We start from the raw sequence: 12766 nt of genomic DNA on the forward strand, positions 1-12766 counted from the left end.
GTACATCCAAGACACACTGAAATCAAGTGTACTAGGGCATGTTGCATGATCCTCCACAAACATCTGCTACAGTCCTCAAGCTTTGGTTATTGCATCTGTGATAAGGAGTTGCAATATACCTCTTCACAGAGTAATAATGATGATTAAACGAGAGAGTATACAGTTCCTGGCATATTTGATAGACTTGATAAATATTAGTGATAATGATGATGGTGATGTTATTTATCTTATATTAAATCCATAGGAATTCCAACTGAAATTAAGGTCAGCAAGCAGGTCATATTTTTGCCATTTCTGTGTGTTCGTATTATTGGTCAGATTCTAACTAATCTGGAACTATTTATCTAGAACTGGCTATATGCTGCATTGCTGCATTAAAGATTGTCTCTTAAGTTTAATAATCACTAACAAATTAAAAATAGCAATTGATAATCCTGAGTGTATGTCACCATATAATTAAAAGCAATAAATTTATAAGAGTACAGAAACCCAAGGATTGGGGTGTATGCCCATGTGCGTGCACATACATGTATGTGCCTAATTTTAATAATTCATGAAAGATTTAACCCATATGACCTTCATATTTCATATGTTTTATATTTTGGATCCCCAGTTTTGTTTTCAGTTTGGCATTTTCTTAAGATAAAATCTGATACTGTTATCTTTGTTCTCATAAGTACCGTATAAGTACCTTCTTCTTCCTTAAAAATCTTCAGTTCTTTAGGAAACCCCATGATCAGTTCAAGCTTCAGTTCTACTATTGTTTACCAGCTCTCTGACCCTTGGATCTGTTACTTGGCTTCATTTCCCTCATGCTAACACAATAAAAACTCAAAATGTTAGTACTCTTATCTTTCACTTTCTTAGTAGGGAATCCCTCTCCTTTTCCATTGTACAGAGTGTCCCTAAGAACAAAATTAAAATTGGCAGGTGATTTTGTGGCTGTGATTCCTTCCACATACATTTGCTTAGTGCAGCAAAGGCAACTGGAAAGTCCTCATATTAGGCTGAAGTTCGAAATGCACTTCAAACTCAGTTTTAAACAGGGATGGCCAGTGTAGCTATGACTTTCACTATAGGATGACTTCCATTTAAAATATGACATTTAGGGCTTCCCTGGTGGCGCAGTGGTTGAGAATCTGCCTGCTAATGCAGGGGACACGGGTTCGAGCCCTGGTCTGGGAAGATCCCACATGCCGCGGAGCAACTAGGCCCGTGAGCCACAACTACTGAGCCTGCGCGTCTGGAGCCTGTGCTCCGCAACAGGAGAGGCCACGATAGTGAGAGGCCCGCGCACCGCGATGAAGAGTGGCCCCCGCTTGCCGCAACTAGAGAGAGCCCTCGCGCAGAAACGGGGACCCAGCACAGCCAAAAATAAATAAATTAATTAATAAATTAATAAAAAAAAAATAAAATAAAATAAAATAAAATATGACATTTATAGTGAAATTTTGGCATCTTAAGATTTTCCTTAGCAAGTGATTTAAAAGTTACAGGATGAAAGCTGAGTCTAGGATTTATGATTTTGAGTCATTCCTCAATGAAGAACCATGAATAGCAGAAGTGGTTAAAGGAATATATCCCAGAGCGTTTCTGTCCTTTGGAGACATTCCCCACATTTCCAACCTTCCCTAAAAGAGGACATATTTGGGACAAATATAACTTTCTTCAAGGTGACCAGTAGCCACTAAAAAACAATGAACAACTGCCTCATTCAAACATAGGACCTACACTTAGAATTTGGGACTAAAATAATCACCCTTTGTCTTCAAGTCATAAATCACTCCCAGATTCTATGGAAGTTCACAACTTTCTTAGAAACTATAACTAGAGTTTCAGGTATGGAGAACAACTTAAAACCAGGAGAATTTTGCCCTAATTTCAGTTCCCAAAAGTTTAATAAATTAATACAGCTAAAACTTAGGATAATTTTTTAGGGATAATTATATCTGAGCTACCTACCTAAAAGAGTTGGAAATATCCAATTAAATAACTTCAAATGCTTATTCTGGTTAAAATAATACAATTGCAGTTAATTTTTCAATTGTTTCAAAGATAAAATTTAACTCTGGTGTTACTAATGGATATACTAAATATTTATTTTACTCAAAAGCAATGTAGAAGTGCTTTGATGCTAGCATCCTTTATTATTGTAATTGCTATCAATAGTGATAGTAATGTGTCACCTAAATAATTCAATCCAGTGGAGAAAAGTTCATCTTAATTTATCAAAAAATACTTTCAAGTGCATACAGTTATCAGAGTTAGATAAAAGGTTCTGGAGACCTTTAGTGAATGGATAGGAATTAGTGAAAATTTCCAAATAGTGGGTTGTGAGTGTATTCATAAGTCAACTCTTTGGAACTTTGTCACCTTTTCCCAAATAAATGGTATAAGAAGTGGAATTTAAGATGAAACCCATAATTCCGAACTATGACAGCATATGTAAATCATACTGTGGCCTGCATTGGTACTAATAGGGTGCATCTCAATTTGGGTCCTGGTGTTATGGAGCCAAACCTGGGTCCGCTCACCTGTGCACAGTAAAGCCAATCTCCTGACATTGGGTTGTGGTGAAAGAAAGTGCAGCATTTACTGTAAGGTGCCAGACAAGGAGGCCAGGACAGCTAATGCTCAAAAAGCCAGAACTGCCTTATGAGTTTCAGGAAAGCATTTTTAAAGGCATGGTGAGGGAGGGGAGTCACAGGGTATGTGATGAGCTCATGCACAATTCTCTGATTGGTTGATGGCGAGGTAACAGGGTAGCGTCACAGGGGTTAACACTGTCATTCCTCAGGCTCCGGTAGGTCTGGGGGTTACATGCTCATAGTCACCAAGTAGTTAACACTGTCTTCCATTTGGTGGGGTTTTAGCATCTATAACACAACTCAGGAAATGTGCATCAGATACTGTTATGTAGGTACTTCAGAGAGGAGCTACAACAGAGGACATGGGGGAGAGGTCTGTCCTGGGAAGTCCCCTTAGGGTCCTGCTCAAGGTTACACTGGGAACAATAATGAGGTGCTGAAGTGAAGAAGGAGAGAAAAGGTGTTTCCTCTCTCTTATCTGCGTTATGAAGTACAAAGCTCTGGCCTCTCCCTCCTATTTCCTAAGGTGTCTCCTCGCAGTCCTATTATGTTCCACTTCTGCCCCATTAAAGGGTCTGAGCCTAAATGCCCACCCTTCACAGTAATCTGAGGATGACTAACCTGACCTTAACAGTCTCTGCAGTACTTGCATTTTTTAACGGAATATTTGTGAACCCAAGGGAACTGCTAATTGGTAGAATTTCTGGCTAGATGATCACAGCAACATGTAAAGACCCAGGTAGTGAGGGAGAAGGAGTTTGAGGTTTTGCAGGCCTCTTTGCTGGCAGCTTCTCACCCCATCACGGTTTATCATTGCTCCTTCTTTTCTTCCCCTTCAACTCCATAGTTTGTCGAATATCACTGAGATTTTTTCCCCCTGACTATTTGGCAACCACAGACGTTCCGTTCAGGTGAGGAGCAGAGGGTGGACATAATGATGTGACTTCTTATGTGGATTAGGAGTCAGCAGTGCCATATTTCTGTGGACTTCCATGCTTTCTAAAGGCTCAAAACTGCTGTCTTCAGAAGAAAAATTTTTTTGCAATCTCGTTTATAATATTAATTTGCTTAGTAAACCTTCCCTCCTTCCTTCCTTCCTTCTTCCCTCCCTCCCTCCCTCCCTTTGTTTCTTTTTTAGTAGCTAGGGCCAAGTTAAATTGTACCTTTGTCACAAATTCTGAACTAGTCTAAAATAATGAGCAATCACAAAACATGGGCAAGTAGAATAAAATTCGTTATCTGTAGTTTCTTAGGTGCTGTGCTTAAGGAATAAATGAAAAAACTGAGTTTGATTATATGGAGGGGCAAATATGTACACCCTCCCATGTGCCGTAATCACTGTGAATAGCAAGGTAACTAAGTTCTGTTGAACTGTCACATCCGTCTCCTCCTCTCCACGCCCACTGCCTGAGGCAGTCCTGAGTGTGCACAATAGTCCTTATCTCCTGGCTCACTCTTCTCCCATCCAGCCTCCCACATTGCCTTAGAGTGGTCTATCTAAAACACAGACCTACCATGGCATCTACCCACTTGAAACTCCTGTTGGCTTCTCATCACCCTCTGAATAACGCCTGTACATCTTAGCACAGTAAACAAAGCCCCTTTCCAACCTCGCTAAGCCCAACTCTCCAGGCTTGCCTCCATCCACTCTCCCCAACAGTGAGATTTCTCACTGTCCTTTACCTGGGCATCCTGTGTACATTCCTACCGATGAGGCTTCTCTCCTGCTTTTCCCTCTGCCTGGACTTCCTCTTTTACATTGCTCACCTGAGCTGCCTTCTCAGAGGCAGAAATAATCATTCCCTCCATTTCCTTGTACATTATATATAATATAAAATGTTGCAATTTATTATAACATCTATTGTGGTAGTTATTTTTGTTTGCTTTTCTGTACTCCAACCTAAGAAGTGAGCTCTGTCAAGACAGGGACTTCAGTGCTTCTGGAACATAAAAGATGCACAAATGTCAAGACTGAATATTGAAAAATGATGGAAGGAGTTGAGTCAATGTAAATGAAGCAGAACAGGCAATATAGGGTGGGGGAGTGAGAGGTACAAACTATTGGGTGTAAGATAGGCTCAAGAATGTAGTGTACAACACAAGGAATATAGCCAATATTTTGCAATAACTGTAAATGGAAAGTAACCTTTAAAAATTGTATAAAAATTTAAAAAAAATTTTTTTTAAGACAACTATGTCTAGTTAATGTTAAGCCATGGGAAGATTAAATTTGCCCAGTGAGAGAGTATAAAGTGAGAAGAATTCCAAAGCCAGAATTCTGGGAAAGCCTATATTCAAGGAAAGAGGATCAGAATAGGTTGAGGTGTAACCAGAGAGACAGGAGGGGAAGTGAAAGGAGGGGTTGGCGTAGATGCCAAGAGAGGTGAGTCAGGAGAGCTGGTCATTGGGTCAGATGCTCTAGAGAGGCAGGATGTGGTGTGAGGAGCTTCTGAGTTTGGCTGTAGAAAGTCGTTGGTGATCTTTGATGAGGGTATTTAGTAAAGTAGAGGAACTGGAGGCCAGGTCATCTCGATGGTGAGTAATTATGCAGGAATGAAGAAGGAGAAATGCAAACTACTCTTTCTAGGGTTTGTGGCAGGGTAGAGAAATAGAGCTAGAGCTAGTGAAACAAAGTGCAGAGACCGGTTGTGCTTCTGGGCTGCGGGAAAGGAGCCAGGGGCCGGGGAGGCTGAAGTCACAGTTGTAAACTGACCAGGTTGTCATTCTCAGCATTGTGTGATGGCTTAAGTGGGGGATTAGACTGGGAAAAGTTGTTTTTTGTTGGTGAAGTGAGGTTTGACCCTGGTAAATGAGGCAGAGTTTGTTTTGTGGCCTGTAAAATGGCTCTGAGGGAAAATTCCAAGGTAAAGTTCCAAAGAAGCATTTTGAACAGTAACTTTTTTGGAAAGAACATAGAGGTGCTTAGGATGAATTTGGAAGACAGTGGTTATTTGTATGTTTAAGTTCTGGTGCTCTGGCAGGAAGCAGATATTATAATTATTTCCATTTTACAGATGAAGGTAGAGGTACAGAGTGTCCTGGCTATCCTCCCCCACAAAGTCTGGCCTCTTCAGGCTGTACTGGCCCTCTTTGCCCGTGTGTATTGAGAACGTTCTCTTTTGGAGATGTTTTTCCACATTTATTACTAATGTGGGTAATACTATCCAGTTTGAAGGTACAGAGATCATCCGGGTGAGGGTTGCTTCACTGGTTGTCTAGAAAGATGTCGTAGATTAACCTTAACCTTGGTGAAGTCACCGGACTCCCAAGTCTGGTTCTTAGCTTTGTGACCCAGGAACTTCCCTTTCTCAGCATACCAGAAAAGTCATCTGACGCAAGTGGTCTGACTTAAACTTAACAACACTTAGCAAGCTATCAGTTTATGATGGGGGCTGTTCGTTCACCATGACACGTGCGCATCTACCCTCCAGGAAGCTCTTCCTGGTTTCACAATATCTTAAAACCTGTATGGACATAAATCAGGTGGTTGCTCTATGAGCACAAAGACAGAGCAAAGGAGGTTGATAGTATAGCCGGAACTCTCAGGAAGCTAAGTGAGTTGTTTCTAACTCAGAGCAGGGCACTGCCCTTTAGTAAGCATATTTATTTTCCTCAGCGTCAGTGTTTTTTCCCCTGAGCAATGTTACGTGGATGAACTCTGCCAACTTTAGCTGTTCTGATCCCCGTTTCTATATTTTCATGTAGACCACCCTCTCATATTGAAACATTCCTTATTAAGAGATATTAATATCACCCAGATAAATTCGCTTCTTCTGTTTTTGAGCCAGAATCCGGTTTTAAAAAATTGTGGCTACCTTTGGCATATGTGTTGATTTTTTTCAATCAAGTCCGTTCTTTACCCCTTTTCCCTACCTACACTGTACTGCCCACACAGACATGGCTTGATCTGAAGGCGGTAACTCACAGAACTCCTTGCAAGAAGTTACTTTTTAAAAATTGCATTTTGCTTACTTAGATAGCTGTAAAAACACTGCTTGGGGAAATTAAAGAAATAACATAGCACTACTCCCCATAAGCTATTATCAGAGATTCTAGCCATTTATATTTTTCTCCTATATTGGTTTGTTCTCTGTAAAACTCCCTGATGAAAACCCAGAGATCTTTGGACCACAAGCACAGTTGCATTGTATGGCTATTCAGGTTCTTAATACCTTTTTTCCTTTGAGGTGTACTCTCCCAGATCCCATCTGCTGACTTCTTTATTAACTTGATCTTTAAATGTCTTTATATTTATTTGACTTCTCCATGACTGAAGGCCATGTTCTTCATTTGCAGTTTGTGCTCATCTTGTTTTGACTAAAACATTTTTTTAAATTTCTTGACGTATAGTGGATATTCAGCTATTCCTTGAAGTTATAACCTCATCTATAATGCAAACATAATCCTGGTACCAATTTATATTAGACTTTATCCATGGGTTCAATCTCATATTACTTTCAGGCTTCCAACCACCTACGTTCTTTAGTTCCAAAGATAGGGAATTTGTGTTGTGTTCTAGGAGTTAAGAAACTACTATCGGGACTTCCCTGGTGGCACAGTGGTTAAGAATCCGCCTGCTAATGCAGGGGACAAGGGTTCGATCCCTGGTCCGGGAAGATCCCACATGCCACGGAGCAACTAAGCCCATGCGCCACAACTACTGAGCCTGTGCTCTAGAGCCTACGAGCCACAACTACTGAGCCCACGTGCCACAACTACTGAAGCCCACGTGCCGAGAGCCCGTGCTCCACAACAAGAGAAGCCATCTTAATAAGAGGCCTGTGCACCACAACAAAGAGTAGCCCCCGCTCGCTGCAACTAAAAAGAAAACCTGTGTGCAGCAACGAAGACCCAACGCAGCCAAAAATAAATAAATAAATAAATAAATTAATTAATTAATTAAAAAAAAAAAAAAGAAAGAAACTACTATCAAGTGAGAACGACTGGAAACCTTCCAGAATTCTAACTCACGTTCCTCCTCCACAACCTTGGGGCATTTCTATTTTTTAATTTTTTAATACAATTTTTAAAGGTTATACTCCATTTATAGTTATTACAAAATATTGGCTATATTCCCCATGTTGTACAATATATCCTTGTAACCTATCTTACACCCAATAGTTTGTACCTCCCACTCCCCAACCCCTTTCTTCCCTCCACCACTGGTAACCACTAGTTTGTTCTCTAGTTTGTTTGAGTCTACTTCTTTTTTGTTATATTCACTAGTTTGTTGTAGTTTTTAGATTCCACATATAAGTGATATCATATAGTTGTCTTTCTCTGTCTGACTTATTTCACTTAGCATAATAGCATCATGCCCTTCAAGTCCATCCATGTTGCTGCAAACAGCAAAATTTTGTTCTTTTTTATGACTGAATAGTATTCTACACATAACGCGTCTTCTTTATCCATTCATCTGTTGATGGACACTTAGGTTGCTTCCGTATCTTGGCAGCTGTAAATAATGCTGCTATGAACATTGGGGTGCATGTATCTTTTCGAATTAGTGTTCTTGTTTCAGATATATACCCAGGAGTGGAATTGCTGGGTCATATGGTTATTCTGTTTTTAGTTTTTTGGACCTCCATACTGTTTTCCATAGTGGCTGCGCCAATTTCCATTCCCACCAACAGTGTACAGGGTTTGCTTTTCTCCCAACCCTAGGGTGTTTTAGAGTGGCTTCCTAGCAGACGCTGTCAGTGCCACACCCAGATTCCTCCCCTGCCACCGCGGCATGCTCTAGCCCACTTCCAGATGCCAGGATCTGCACCTCTTTGACTAAGTGCTTTTCCAGAGCCATGTGCTTTTCTCAGTTATAAAGGGAGGGCTAGAAGAAAGGAGTAGGGAATTAATACCCCAAGCACCCTCAACCAAGGACTGATGGGACATGGTGTACAAATACCCAACAACCCTTCCTCTAGGGTTTTTTTACTTTACTGCTTCCTTCCTTTCCCTGTCCTAGTTCCTCATCCCCTGCTAGTACTTCCTGAGCCTCCCAAACTGCTTTCACTGCAATCCTTATCTCAGGATTTGCTTCTGAGCCCAAATTGAGGCGTGATATAATGGAGAAGAGGAAACTTCCTAGCCAAAGGGCCAAACAAATCAATATCCAGAAGTTACAGCTGATGTACTATAGTGGACATAGAGCCTGGTACTGAATAATAATTGTTTTACGAATGCTTTCCAAATAATCATTGCTTGTGGTCCTCCTCTCAAGGAGTGCCCAATCCAGTGGGAGAGGTTGATATATAAACCATGAGACTTTAGTATTGTGTAGTTAGTGCTATAGGGAGGTGTGAGAAACTTCCTGCAGAAGAAGATGTGAGGCAGCAGTTCCACAGGATGGGATTAGGAGTGAAAGAGGGGTTTAGGGAAAGCTTTATTGATGGAGTGGTATTAGGTATGGAAGTTGGAAGAGAGCACTTCAAAAGGAGGAGCATGAACACACATAGAGAGAGAGGGAGAGAGAGATATTTGAACAAACCAGGAATACTGCCATGGTGAGGGGAACAATGGGCTGGAACAAGGGGTGTTGGGGAGCAGTGGCTGGGATGAGATGGTGAGAAGCCTCAAATGCCATGCTAAGGAGAGTTGGCCTTATCATACAAGTGATAAGTAACATGATCATATTTTTGTATTAGAATATCTTGTTTCTAGATATATATGGAGTAACTATGGGATACTTAAGGCTATTCTCGGAGCTCAGTTTACACAGAAGGGGCAGTAGAAGGTGAGTGGTTAATGTGTGGGATGCCTTTATTTGAATCCCAACCCTGCCGCTTACTAATTGTGTGATTAAAATAACTAACATTTAAAAGATTTTTATTGAAGTATATTTGGCATACAATATTATATTAGTTTCAGGTGTACAACATAATGATTCAGCATTTGTGTGCATTGCAAAATGATCATCACAATAAGTCTAGTTACCATCTGTCACCATACAAAGTTAATACAATATTATTGACTGTATTACCCCTATTGTACATTACATCCCCATGACTTATTTATAAGTGGAAGTTTGTACCTCTTGATCCCCTTCACCCATTTGTTCCCTCTCAACTCCTCTCTGCACTAGCAACCACCAATCTGTGTTTTGTATCTATGAGTCTGGGTTATGTTTTGTTTTGTTTGTTTTGTTTTTTAGATTCCACATGTAAGTGAAATAATGTTTTATTTGTCTTTCTCTGTCTGACCACTTAGCATAATACCCACAAGGTTCATTCATGTTGCTGTAAATAGCAAGATTTCATTCTTTTATATGGCTGAGTAGTATTTCTCTCTCTCTTTCTCTATCATATTTTCTTTATTCATTCATCTATCAATGGATACTTAGGTTGTGGTCATATCTTGACTATTGTAAATAATGCTGTAATAAACATAGGGTTGCAGATATCTTTTCAAATTAGTGTTTTTGTTTTCTTCAAATAGATACCAAGAAGTGGAATTGCTGGATTGTATGGTAGTCATATTTTTAATTTTTTGAGGAAACTCCATACTGTTTTCTATAGTGGTTGCACCAATTTACTTTCCCACCAACAGTGCATGAAGGTTCCCTTTGCTACCAACACTTGTTATTTCTTGTCTTTCTGATAATATCTATCCTGGAGCATGTTGCATATGCATTCGAGAAGAATGTATATTCTGCTACTTTTGGATGGAATATTCTACATATATCTATTAAGTTCATTTGATCTAATGTGTTGTTTAAGGCCAATGTTTCCTTATTGATCTTCTGTCTGGATGATCTATCCATTGATGTAAGTGGGGTGTTAAAGTCCCTTACTACTATTGCTGTCAATTTCTCCCTTTAAGTCTGTTAATATTTGCTTTACATATTTTGGTGCTCCCATGTTGGGTGTGTGTATATTTATAAGTGTTATATCTTCTTGCTGGATTGACCCCTTTATCATTATATAATGCCCATTGTCTTTCATTACAGTCTTTGTTTTAAAGTCTGTTTTGTCTGATAAGTATATACTTACACCAGCTTTCTTTTTATTTCTATTTGCATGGAAAATCTTTCTCCATCCCTTCACTTTCAGTTTGTGTGTGTGTCTTTACTTTGGAAGTGAGTCTCTTGTAGGCAGCATATAGATGTTTTGTTTGTTTGTTTGTTTGTTTGTTTTTATCCATTCAGCCACTCTATGATTTTTGACTGGAGAATTTTGTCTATTTACATTTAAAGTAATTATTGGTAGATATGAACTTATTGCCATTTTATTAATTGTTTTCTGAATGTTTTTTGTAGCTCTTCTCTGTTCCTTTCTTCTTTCTTTCTCTCTTCCCTTGCGGTTTGAGGACTTTCTTTAGTGAGAAATAAGTAGCATTTATTGAGTCTACTATGTGCCTGGCACAGTTTTAAGTCTTTTACATGTACTCAATTATTAAGTCACTTGCCCTTCAGATTCCTCATCTATACAATGGAGATAATGTTACTTTACATAAATAAAATATTACTTTGTGACAATATTTTATGTAGCTGCCTTGCAAAATAGTTTGTGTAAACTTCTTATAACAGTGCCTGCCTGGTACATAGCAGGTAACAGGTGCTGGTAAGTGCTATTGTTATTATCATACGGCCCCTCTGCTCTCAGAAGAGCTCATATGAAGGGGAATCTATGGCTTTGCCTAAGTTCCCCTACATCTGAGTTCAGACATTACCGAACAACATCTCTGGCAGGCACTTGCCCTAGTTGAAGGATAACATCTCTGGCAGGAACTTGCCCTAGTTGAAGGATAGGTAGGAGGCTGATATGGTGCAGTACTCCATAGCCTTACTTCCCTTATACAGCTCTAAGAATTTTTGTCCACTGAAAAAGCTGTTCAACCTAGACCAGAGCCTGTGGAGAGCTGTCCTTTGGTGGAGGTGCTGAAGGAGTTAGGATAAGTTGTTCAGCTGTCAAGGCACCTGAGCAGTGTTCTAGGTCTTAGAACCTAGAAGGAAAAAAAAAAAAAAAAAAAGCATGAAACCGGCCGTGAGTTTCAGGATCAGGATTTGGAGCAGCAACTGTCTGATGTACCTGACTCCAAGGAAGTTCTGCTCTGCTGTCTATGGGGCTGTCTGTGGAGCCTCCAGTGAGCAACTAAGAAGTGGCCCAGCCCAAGGAGAAGATTCACACAGCTTTGATTGTCTGGGGAAAGAGCTGTTGAGTTTCCTTCTGGAAGGCTCTTACTCCTGAAGCTCCAGGTTCTAGTTCTGAATGTCCCAACTGAAGCTATGACATCTTGAGGGACAATGGGGACTGTGGAGTAAAAAGTTATTAAGTTTCTTATCCAGACATCTGATGAAATTGCAGATTCAGAATTAGGTATGTGGGCTCTAGGCATCCATGACAATTTTGTATTAGAAATCAACTTTCAAATTTCTAGAAACAAATGAGGTCTGAAAAGAGAGACGTGCACTGATATTATGATTTAATTTTTATATTCATAATTTGAACTAATTGTAACTTTTTCAGAAAACCATTGCATGACTATACTGCTTGCTTCAATATATCCTTCCTGATTTTTGTCCTTTTCACTGAGTCTTCCACCCTGAGGCAAGCAGAAGAGGTGGAATTCAACTTTCATCATAAATCATGATGAACTTGAGTCTTAAGAAGTTTCATGTTCACAAGGAGCTGCTGGGCCATTTTCTGGTATGGATAATCTCAGTACATACTCTTGTCTCTTTCTTGAGTGTGTGTGAGTCTGTCTGTACGATTGACATCAAATTATATATGCTGGTCTGAAAACTGTGTACTTTCTTTTTTGAATAATACATCATATTACGCAAATACCTTTGACATTTGCCTCACTTTAAAATTTAGAAGGATAGGTGTGAGTTATCATTTTGCAATTTGTGCTCCCTTGTGCCATGTAGGCAATAAATATTTTTGATCTACATTCTGTAGCCCACTTTTAAATCCAAACTTCAACATCTTTTCAAAATAATATATATAAAACATTTTTATTGTTTGTTTCACTATGACAGAGTGCAATAAAAGAGAATTCACTTGTGTCTACAATCTGGAAGTTAAATTACTATTTTTTACTATTTATTTGGTTCATGTGTTTATTATTTTAGGTAAAATTTGAAACATTAAGCAGGTTAGGTATCAACTAAGGAAATAACATTAGCAACTATTATCATCAGTGAGGTAAGAAACATACTTTAGAATACCTTCATGCTAAAC

At 39.4% G+C, this 12766-nt stretch overlaps 1 long non-coding RNA gene across 1 annotated transcript in view; it reads left to right on the forward strand.

Annotated features, from left to right (window-relative positions):
- Nucleotides 1-12146, forward strand: part of LOC137764160 (uncharacterized) — a 118002-nt gene extending 105856 nt beyond the window's left edge. The window contains exon 4 of the long non-coding RNA XR_011073924.1: nucleotides 12050-12146. This is a non-coding gene — a long non-coding RNA (uncharacterized lncRNA). The remainder of the gene's footprint in view (nucleotides 1-12049) is intronic.
- The last annotated feature ends 620 nt before the right edge of the window (nucleotides 12147-12766 follow it).

This window comes from Eschrichtius robustus, chromosome 4 (genome assembly GCF_028021215.1).
Source record: "Eschrichtius robustus isolate mEscRob2 chromosome 4, mEscRob2.pri, whole genome shotgun sequence".
NCBI classification, from domain to species: domain Eukaryota; kingdom Metazoa; phylum Chordata; class Mammalia; order Artiodactyla; family Eschrichtiidae; genus Eschrichtius; species Eschrichtius robustus.